This window comes from Trichosurus vulpecula, chromosome 7 (genome assembly GCF_011100635.1).
Source record: "Trichosurus vulpecula isolate mTriVul1 chromosome 7, mTriVul1.pri, whole genome shotgun sequence".
Lineage (NCBI taxonomy): Eukaryota > Metazoa > Chordata > Mammalia > Diprotodontia > Phalangeridae > Trichosurus > Trichosurus vulpecula.
Window position 1 is genome coordinate 152,370,534 of NC_050579.1, and position 8,940 is coordinate 152,379,473.

An 8,940-nucleotide genomic window follows, 5' to 3' on the forward strand; every position below is an offset into this window, starting at 1 on the left:
TTTTGCTTGGTAGGTGATTCTTGGTTTTAATCCTAGCTCCATTGACCTCCGGAATATCGTATTCCAAGCCCTTCGATCTCTTAATGTAGAAGCTGCTAGATCTTAGGTTATTCTGATTATGTTTCCACAATACTCAAATTGTTTCTTTCTGGCTACTTGCAGTATTTTCTACTTGATCTGGGAGCTCTGGAATTTGGTGACAATATTCCTAGGAGTTTTCTTTTTGGGATCTTTTTCAGGAGGTGATCAGTGGATTCTTTCAATTTCTGTTTTACCCTCTGGCTCTAGAATATCAGGGCAGTTCTCTTTGATAATTTCTTGAAAGATGATATCTAAGCTCTTTTTTTGATCATGGCTTTCAGGTAGTCCAATAATTTTGAAATTATCTCTCCTGGATCTATTCTTCAGGTTAGTGGCTTTTCCAATGAGATATTTCCCATTGTATTCCATTTTTTCATTCCTTTTGTTTTGTTTTATAATATCTTGATTTCTCATAATATCACTAGCTTCCACTTGCTCCAATCTAATTATTAAGGTAGTATTTTCTTCAGTGGTCTTTTGGACCTCCTTTTCTAGTTGGCTAATTCTGCCTTTCAAGGCCTTCTTATCCTCATTTGCTTTTTGGTGCTCTTTTGCCATTTAAGTTAGTCTATCTTTTAAGGTGTTATTTTCTTCAGTATTTTTTGGGTCTCCTTTAGCAAGTCATTGACTTGTTTTTCATGGTTTTCTCGCATCCTTCTCATTTCTCTTCCCAATTTTTCTCCTACTTCTCTTACTTGCTTTTCCAAATCCTTTTTGAGCTCTTCCATGGCCTAAGACCAGTTCATGTTTTTCTTGGAGGCTTTTGACGTAGTCTCTTTGAGTTTGTTGACTTCTTCTGTCTGTATGTTTTGGTCTTCTTTGTCACCAAAGCTCCAAAGTCTGAGTCTGAATCTGAGTCCGTTTTGGCTGCCTGTTCATGTTCCCAGCCAACTACTTGACCCTTGAGCTTTTTGTTGGAGTAAGACTGCTTGTAGAGTAGACAGTACTTTGTCCCAAGCTTGAGGGGCTGCGCTGCTATTTTCAGAGCTACTTCCACACATTAAGCTCTGCCGCACCAGCACTCCTTCTCCCCCAAGAACCACCAATCAGGATTGCTGTCCAGATCCAGGTATGGCCAAGCAGGGTTTGCACTCCCACACTAATCCACTGCTTAATTCCTCTGATCAGGTGGGCCTCGGGCTGGAAGTAACTGCAGCTATAGCTCTGGAAGCAGCCTCAGAGCTGCACTACCTCTGCTGTCCCTGGGCAGTGGCCTATGGGAACACCTTTCACTCTGTCCCAGCAGCTTTTCCAACTAACTTTCTCTGTTGTCTTTGGCATTTGTGAGTTGAGAAGTCTGGTAACTGCCACAGCTCACTGATTCAGGGCTCTATGCCTGTTCCGCCTGACTCCTAGTGTGGTTGGTCTTGGTGCAGCCCATGCTGGGCTGTGCTCTGCTCCGGTCCCAGGTCTGTGCAATAGACCCTTCCCAGCAACTATCCAGGTTGTCCTGGGCTGGAGGCCTGCTTACCTTTGGTATTTCATGGGTTCTGCAGCTCTAGAATTTGTTCAGAGCCATTTTTATAGGTGTTTGGAGGGACCTTGGGGGGAGTTTAAGCAAGTCCCTGCTTTCCAGCCAGCATCTTCACTCTGCCCTTCCATGGGTTCATTTCTAATCCTTATCCATATAAAATTTATTATCCTATCACACATAATTTTATTTTTAAACATGATGGTAGAGAGGCAATATGCGATAGTTGATAGTGGGCTAGCCTTGGATTCAGGCAGACCTGGCTTCAAGTCCTACTTCTCATATATAAAAGCTTTCTGTGCCAGGGCTTCATGTGATTCTCTTAGTCCTTGACCTGCATAGGTTGAGAGAATCCTAATGTTAGAAATTCCCAGTTCAGTGAATTCACAATTTTAGACCAGATTATCTCCTCTCAAATATATCCAAACATGATAAAACATTCTTCCTTCTTTTTTCTTTTCTCATAAAAGCCCTTTAATAGTATGATTTATAATGCTTACCATTCAACTTTAAGCCAAGATCCCTATGGCTGGAATATCTTTTAAAAGGCTATATCAAATTCACTGATAATTCACCAACCGGGACCAAAGTGTTTTTTTCTGCTTGATTTAATGAGGACAAAATCCTGAATTACCTATTTCAACTATGCATCAATCCATGACTGCCAGCTTTGATTTAGCCAATGGTATAGCCAATATGATAATATTCAGTTGCTTTTATCATTAACATTCATTGCTACAGATTAATTGTTCATGTGGTTGATGATTTATGAGAATCATGAAGGTGTTGAAAATAACAGAATTCATGGTACCATTTGGCCATTTTATATTTTTTAGACCCTGCCAAAATCTGAGGAAAGAATGCAATGGAAATGAAGTCTAAAAATTCTTGTTCTCATTTTCTTGGATGAATGGGATTCTGCTTTTTCTTCCATCGTCTCCTTCAGCTCCCACTTCCCTCTCCATCCCCGCTGTTGCTGCTGGTGATTTCAATGGCAGCTTAGTAATGTGGGTATAGTTGGGGAACTGGGGTTGTGCAAGAAACTCTGGACTTGGAAAACTAATACCTGGTTTATACCTTAGGTCTGGCATTTATTTTAGATTCAACTTGGACAAATAACAAGCTTTTTCTCGGTTTCAGTTTCCTTTGCTAAAAAATGTGTATTTTAATGCTTTCTTCAAAATGTTGAGGTAATGCATTTGCAAGAGCTTTGAGATAATGTGATTCTATGTCACTGTCAACTACGATTATGTTGATGAATTTTCTTTTCTAGCATCAAGATTTCTGCCAAGGAGTGATGTGTTGGCTTGAGCAAAGAGTATTAGCAGGATTAGTGATCTAAGCAAGGCAGTCATCAATTAATAGATGAGATTTGTGTATTGATTAGTCTCAGAAGCTCATCTGCTATTTTTTTTAATGATGACTCGTTGGTCCCGGCTGCTTTTATCTATTATGTGTACCCTATTGACTCTTTCCCATAGGGTCCAATGACAGCCCCACTGTTAATGTGATTGGTAACAAGTTAAGAAATGTTTCCATCTCCTTGTGCAGAAGGGAAGGCTGCTAATTACTTCTATGGCATGAATATAGAATGAAGACTGTTTCTTAATTACTCTTGTTATGGATTTCTGCCAAAATCATAGAACCTCAGCATCTATAAAATCTCAGCATTGAAAGGGAGCCCAGGACATATTTAACTCAATTCTTCAAAATATAAACTCATAGGATTATTGATTTTGGGCTAGAAGGTACCTTAATCATCTAGTTCAATTCCCTCATTTTACAAATGAGGTGATGGAGGGCAGAGAGGTTAAATGACTTGTCCAGCATTGCCAAGATAGTAAGTGGCAAAGCTCTAATTTAATAGGTAGGAAAGGGCAGTGGAAAGAGCACTGGGTTTGGAATCAGAATACTTGGGTTTGAATCCTTCCAATGCCACTTGCTACCTCTGTGATCTTGGTCAAGTCATATGCTTCTTTGTGTTTCCATTTCTTTATCTGCAAATGAGAGATTAGACTCAATGAAATCTAAGTTTACTTACAGCTCTTAATTGATGATCCTATGGCCATGAAGCTTTTGCCTGAAAAACATTAGTGAGAGGGAGACCACTAGTTGCAAGGCAGCTCATTGTAGTTTTGACAGTTTCCAATAGTTAGCAATTTTTGCCCTAAATACACATAGGTTTCCTGGTTTTAATAATAACAGCTAGTATTTACAAATCACTTTAAGGTCTGAGAATGCCTTGCATATGTTATCTCATTTGATTCTCTTAATAATTCAGTAAGTAAGATGCTATTATTATCTATTTTGCTGATGAGAAAACTGGGTAAGTGATTTGCCCAGGGTCGGAGAGTTAGTGACTCTGTGAGGCAGGGGTCTTCCTGACTCCAAGTCCAGTGCTCTATCCATTATACCACTCAGCTGCCTCACTTGATCCTCCCATCACTGCTACCTCTTGTCTTATGTCTCTCATTCCCCTTCAGCCTAACCTCCTTATGAAAGTCATCTACAATCTCTGTTCCCACTTCTTCTGTCAACTCATCCTAAACTCTTTACAATCTGGCTTTCACCTTTATTATTTCACTTGCTCTCTCCAGAGTCACCAGTGATTTCTTAAACATCAAATCTAACAGACTTTTGTCAGTCCTCATCTTTTTTAATCTCTCTTCAACTTTTGATGCTGTTGGTACTGTGTACTCTCTCTTCTCTAAATTTATATGACATTTCCCTTTCCTAGCTAATTGCTCCTTATCATTCTCTTTTCTTGGTCCTTCACCAGGTTGTACTCACTAACAATGTGTTCCTGAAATCTCTGTCCTTGACTTTCTTCTTTTTCCTCCCATTTATACTCTTCCTTGTTGATCTCATCAGCTTTCATCATTTTTTAAAAAAATATTATATTTTATTTTTTCTTCCAATTGCATGCTAAAACAATTTTGACATTTTAAAAAAAAGTTTTGAGTTCCAAATCTTGATGAACTCCCTCCCCTCTCCCTTCTCTGAGAAGTCTCATCATTTCAATATGCATTCAAATATCATCTCTATGAAGAGGATTCCCAAATCTATTTATTTAGTTTTAATCTCAGTTCTGATCTCCAATTTTACATCACCTATCTAGGCAGAAGTAGCCATGGGTATAATCATTCCCCAAATCTCAAGCACTATGCTAATTAATACATGTAGTTGCCTAGAAGCAGGAAGGATAATTTTTTTTCTTTGTTACTTATGTTCTTTCAACTTTTAAATATTTGCTAACCTCAGAAAATTAATTGGATTGTATTTAGTGCATTCAGCTCTCCCCCTTCTCTCTCTCACTCTCTCTTTTTGTCCCTGTCTCTAATTTCCTTTTCTCTCTCTTTATCTCTCCTTCTGTCTCTTTGTCTCTGTCTCCCTGTATCTCTTTTTGTAATGGCATATTCAAAGATGGAGGGCATCATTTCCTCCCAAGGTTAGCTTGCTGTTCCTTCCACAAGACACTCCATCCTCCAAGTCAGGCATTTTCAATGACTGTCTCCCATTCCTAGAATTCTCTCTCTCCTGACCTCTACTTCCTGGCTCCACCTGGCTTCCTTAAAATCTCAGACAAAATCTCTCTTTCTACAAGAAGCTATTCCTGATTATTCTGTTAATTACTTTCAATTAATTCTGTATATATTTTTCTTATTGATAGCTATTTTGCATTTATTAGTTTCCCCAGAACTTAGCATGATTCCTGGCAGATAGTAGGAACTTAAATTCTTGTCAATTTGATAATGACTTACTCTCCAGGGTCTTATAGTCTAATTGAGAACATTAACATGAGAATATATTCAATAGGTTCATAATAAATGTTTGTTGACAGGTTGATTAAGAGCACTCATGTGACTTAGTGGTAAATTTTTAGTATACATTCTATAATTCATGTGAAATTGCCTAAAATTGAATATTTTTCTTGTATGTTAGGGGTTTTCAGAAATGATACCTTTGAAGTAGTCTCCAAGAAACCTATCTTTTCATTGACATTTTTTTGAGGCACAGAAAAGGAATACAGATTAAAATACCCTTGGAATTAATGAACACAGAGATAGTTCACTTTATTGATTCTGCAAATTATTTTTAATACATAGGTACATCAATCGCTCTCATTTGGTTTTCTCAGCTTGTTTCTGAAATGTGATTTCAACTGGGGTGGAAAAGACACATTTTGACTGACTTCAGAGGAGGATGAACCTGCCTGTGCAGCTCACCTAGTGGTCAGCTTTCACTGAGCTGTTGGGGGATGAAAAAAGTTAAATCTACCAATATTCTTTTCCAACTTTAATGCTTATTTATCTATTGTGTTTAAATGGTCTAGGGGAGGGTGAGGGTTCTCTGACCAAGAATCAAATCCCCAAAGCCATTTTTTGTTTTTTTTTGTACATGAGGTTCATTAACATAGAGGTTGAAGATCACTGTCATGCCACCTGAACATTATAGTCCTCTACCATCTAACATGAGGTAGATGTTGTTTGTTTCCTTTTATTAGGATACAAGTGGGCTGGGCATAATTACCAGGCTCAGTAGGCATTTGCTTATGTGACATGGTTTCAGGGATGCTGTGAAGACTCTCCCTGCAAAAATGTCTCCCCTCGAACCACACACACACACAAACACACACACACACACACACACACACACAGAGCTATGTTCTTATTACTGAAGTTCCAAAATTAGAAATGCAATCCTTTGACTTGAGTATTCTTTCTTCCCCAAACCAAACCAAACAAACAAACACTGGAATGGTGATATACTGAAGGATACATATCTGGTTGCCCTTACTTAAGGTACTTCCATATTTCTCTATTTCCTTTATGACAAAATATAAACTCCCCTGTTTAGTATTCAAAGTCTATTTTTTTAGTCCTTTTAGAATCTGAGAGTCAGACATGGTAGGAAGCCATATGGTCAAACCTATGCCAATCTAGAAGTATTCTTTATGACACTACCAACAATTGGTTATGCAGCCTCCATTCAGTGACACCTAATGAAGGAACTCGGTACCTTTCAGGACAAATTACTCTACTTTTAAAATACTGTAATTATTTTGAAATTCTCATTTTTTCCCTTTTACATTGAACTGAGATCTGCTTCTCCATATACAACAAATTGCTGTTAGTTCTGCCTTCTGAGGCCAAGCAGAAAGAAATCTAATCTCTATTCCATATGATGATCCTAAAACACAACTATCACGAACCCCCCAAATCTCCTTTTCTGCTGACTAAAACCCTCAAATTTCCTCAAACAGCTTTTATATGACATGGTTGAAAACTCCTTCACCATATTGGTCCCTCTGTTCAGGACCCTCTCCAGCCTAATAATGTCCTTAAAATATGGGGCCCATAACTGAACACTATGCTCCATATAGGGTCTAACCAAGGCACAATGTGAAATAACTAGGGACTCCTATGTTCTGGACTCTATGCCTAGACTCCTTTGAGCTTGAATTTGAACCACTAAAATAACCAGATTTTTTTTTTACACGGTGTACTTTCTAGGTAGATTTTCAACTTTTTTTCTCAAAACCTCTTTGATGTTTGTCTTTTAAATTAAAATATTTGGCTCATTCTGCTTTTCCCCAGATGACAGCCCTCCTAGTAACAGGTAGAAGTTAAAGAGATTAATTTAGGCCAGATATAATTATCCTTCCCTCACCTTTCATTCCCTCCCCTTCCCACTCTTCCTCTCCTCTGCCTTTGTTGATATATGATTTTACTTTCTGAAGAACTTAAATTTCTGGATGACCTGAGGGTCATCATTTTAAAAAAAAAGGTCATTGTTTTATCTGAACCTTGAGGCTCCAAGTGGTCCATTTGAGCCAGATGTAGGAACCACCATGGAGAAAGGTAGAATGGTAAGAGTTTAGGCTTGGTCATCACAGTAAAGTTGTGTTGTCTGCTTGAGAGCCAATCAATGCCTGCTAGATGCCAGCTTAAACTATCATTTTTCACAAAGAAAAAAATCTCTTGGTCATCTGTCTGATCTAAGAAGAAAGCAGGGTAGACAAAAGGGGGAAAACTGTAAACCAAATAAATTTATGTTTCCCATTGTTATAGAGGAGGATAACTAACAATCAGTGGAACTGGAAAACATGATTATAAATTGTTCTCAAAGACCCACCACAGTAGGAAATGATCCTGAACCTCTAAGGAGAATTTGAAGGCATAAAATATGCAGTTCAGAAACTGGAGTCAGACCAGGTTTCCACATTATTTCATACATTCGACTCATTTCAGCAAAACAGTTTCAAGGGACAGGTCACTTACATTTTTTTAGCTTTACTTTGCCTCTTTGAAACCATTTATTTCTTCAGATGAATTACAGTAAATTGGCACAGAATAGAACTTTAAAACTTCTAAGAACTGAATTGTTACTTAGGAGTTGAGAGTGGGGGTGGGGAGGGGAGGGAAATCCACTAAAGTTCCTAACCAAAGTTCCCCAAACATTATGAAGTATTATTATCATTTTATTTCTTTGGGTAAACCCTTCTTCTGAAATGTAGGGTACTAGCATGGCTCTGCACCTCAAGGGCCCTCTCACACTGAATTTCTTCAGAGGCAAAGAAATAGTTGGCAAGGGAACAGAAGAGTGGCCTTGGACTTCACTGGAATGAATTTGACTTATGTTCCCCTTTCTCCTATCTCAGCCCAAGGTTTATATATAGGGGAGAAAGGATTTAATGCATTTTAATGAATTTATAGGTTTCTGCACAACTGATCTAAAAGCCTTAAATGAGTCTGGATCAAAACAGGCACAAATTCCTTTCCTAATGGATAAAAGTCCAAGAAATGAAAGTTTGGCTTATTCTACTGCAAGTAGGCCATCCATCATGGTGCCCTCCTCACTCTAGGATTAAACTAATGGTGTGCCATTAACTGTCTCAGGAATATGACATGATGAAAAATCTTCTCACAAAGGAAGGGACTTTCTGGGAATGACATTAACAGAAAACTAACAACAATTCTATCAAGTACTATTCTGTTCTTGTTTCTGCTACTTCTTAATGAAATGCATTTCCAATTATCAGTATCACTAAAATTCAGAGCATAAAAGAGACGCCACCTTTAGAATTAATCTCATAGTATCCAAATTCAGATTTTTTGTTATTCATGAAAAAAATAACTTGAAATTTTAGGAAAACAAATTCCCTTTTTCCAATTTTGAAGTTAAAGATTCTTTAGTTGTTGTCTAAAACTTGTGATTTCTGATACTATAGCCTCAGCTACCAATGCAGAGGGAAGTGAGAAAATGATATAATTTTTTCTGGCAATTCAAGAATAAAAAAGAGAAAAAACTATCTTCCTCAATCATCTGTAAAATCCAGGCAAATGTGTTTGGCTTGGGTAATTATCTCGATTTTACATCAAACCTTG